General features: G+C 39.2%; 1 pseudogene; it reads right to left on the bottom strand.

The window, feature by feature from the left end:
• Positions 1–542: 542 nt before the first annotated feature.
• Positions 543–1,726, bottom strand: LOC101412279 (dynactin subunit 4 pseudogene; annotated as a pseudogene).
• Between the last annotated feature and the right edge of the window lie 868 nt (positions 1,727–2,594).

Raw genomic sequence — 2,594 nt, 5'->3', positions numbered from 1 at the left:
CCAATCATCACAAAGCTTAAGACAACGTGGCAATTCTATTTTTCTGCCAAGTGGAAATCTAAGGCAGTGATAGAAAATGAAGGAATATGTTTAGACTGCTAGATTTTATCTAATGGATGCAGAAAGCAGTTAATACACTGAAACCAAATGGCAGGTCCACCTTTGAGTTATTTTAAGTTTTACCTGTTAGATTCTGACAATTTGTGAGATCCAATTGGGAGATAGTACAGTCATATGTAAATCTAATGCAACTCCAAGGAACAGCCATACCCTTTCTAAGGATGGGACTATGCTGTTATTAGTCAAGGTGCAGAGTTCAGTGAGGGAGACAGATTTTCTGGTGCTACAGAAATGAGAGCAAGAAGAGCAGTTACCCTGTGTTCCTAATGCCTTATCTACTCCCTCACTCCCCTAGGAATAGGATTCAGTAACGCCTGGGCACACTGCATTATAAATGAAGCCTAATGACACAGTAGCTTCCATATTTTAACATGGGTTTGTGGTGACGTTATCCTTTGGGATCTTCCTATCAGTGGAACCCTTCAAGGAAGAAGTTGGTCCAAACTGAGTTCCACATTCTGGGTGAGCCAGATAACTTCTGTGCATTGGCCACTTACTTCGACAGGGTGGATGGGGGCTACCAGGTTTTAAAATTCAAGCTTCATCTTAAAGCACACAGTCACCTCACCCTCCTCATGTTGTTGGGTAATGCTGATGAAAATATCCACTTTGTTGGCCTTTCTGAAGACTTTAATGTCAGGATCATCCTGAAAATCTGGAGGTTCTGCCAACAAATCATATCCTGCTGCTGCAACCTTGCCAGCTAATATGAGCTGTTTGGGAGGCACTACCACCTTAGCAGTGCTGTTGATATTATCAGGTTTCCCTTCCTCACATTCCAATAGCATCATATGGGTAAGGTTTTCCACTGAATTTGTAGGAGTCAGGAGAACTCCTGACTCCTTCATGTAGTGAAAGTTGGGAATTCACATGATTTTCATTTCTGGGATATAATTAACAGCAACAAGTTGGAATTGAATTTGGTAGATGTTGGATTAAATCCTGGTTTGCTCAAATTATAATCACATTTCTGGCAACATGGGGACTGTTTGATAAGAAGTTGTTCATGACAAGGATGGAGTTGTGAAGCACAGGTTGGTTGAAAGTCTGGCTGTAAGAGATGCTGCTGAGGAATAGTTACCCAAGTTTAATTTACTAGTCTTATATAATAGTCTTCAGTATTTCTACTTCATCTATAGCCTGAACTGGCTCAATATTTATCTTTTTGGTCCTCTCCTTCTTTAAAGAAAGTCTGGCAAGGTTACTGATGGATGCATCAGTTTGTGGTTGCTGAAACCAGTTTTTAAGACCATATTTATTTTAAAAGGCCAGAGACATATAATCTTGCCACCATGTTAGTTTCTTGCTATCTTGTTCAAGTTCTCTTTCTGAGTAAGCTGCTGATAATGTCAGTCTTTATCATTCTTTGTGTAAGGATTTTTAGGTTCTTGCCAACCACCATTAGTCATAGATTTATCTGCAATGCCCACATCTTTAGATGTCCAGTGACAAATCCACATGCAAGGTAATAGTTCTTTGGGAACTGTGTGGAGATGCTTGTTGCCTGGGTAGAGAGAGTATGCATGCAGCCAGGACAGTCAAAGCAGTTGGCACATCTATTCTTTACCAGTTTGGCTTCAGCCGATGGCATATTTTCTACATAACTGGTACAATAATGGGAGCCCACCTTGTGAGACACACATTCCAGTGACCACAGTTCACTACAGTAAGAGCAGAAGTAAAGCTGTGAGAGCTTGAACCTTCCTTTCTCCCTGGACTAGATAGAGAACCCTCTCCAATTGTAAAAAAAAAAAAAAAAAAAGTGCCATCTTGGAGAAGGAGGAGTCAATGGCCCTCTTCTCCTTCATTTTTGAAAGGTAATTTTGCTGGGTATAGAATTCTTATTTGAAAGTGTTTTCCTTTAAGCATTTTAAGTATGCCATCCCACTCTCCTCTGGACCCCTTCATTTCTGATAAGTAATCCACTGTTAATCTTATTGGGGGTCCCTTGTGTGTGACAAGCCACTTCTCTCTGGATTTTGACAATTTCATTATAATATGTCTTGGTGGTAGATCCCTTAAACTCTATACTGCTTGGAGTTCACTGTACTTCCTGGATGTGTATATTCATGTCTTTCATCAGATTTGGGAAATTTTAGACTATTATTTCTGCAAATACTCTTTCTGCCCCTTTCTCACTTATCCTCTTGGGACACCAATGATGCATATGTTGGTACAATTGATGATGTCAAACAGATCCCTCAGTATCTGTCATTTGCCTTCATTTATTTTCATTCTGCTCCTCACACTGGATAATTTTTGTTTTCCTATCTTCAAGTTTGCTGATTTCAATTACTTCACTTTGCAACTCCAAAAACTTCTGTTCAGTTCTTTTTTTTTTCCTAATTTTTTGAAGTATATCTTTCATACATGAACATGCATAAATAATAAGTGTATAGTAAAAATTATGAACTTATAAAACAAACATGCCTAATATCATACAGGGATCCCATACATCAACCCACCACCAACAC

The sequence above is a fragment of the Dasypus novemcinctus genome, chromosome 6, assembly GCF_030445035.2.
Source record: "Dasypus novemcinctus isolate mDasNov1 chromosome 6, mDasNov1.1.hap2, whole genome shotgun sequence".
NCBI classification, from domain to species: Eukaryota; Metazoa; Chordata; class Mammalia; order Cingulata; family Dasypodidae; genus Dasypus; species Dasypus novemcinctus.
Note: the sequence above shows the minus strand (reverse complement) of the source record. Positions and strands in the feature narration are given on the sequence as shown.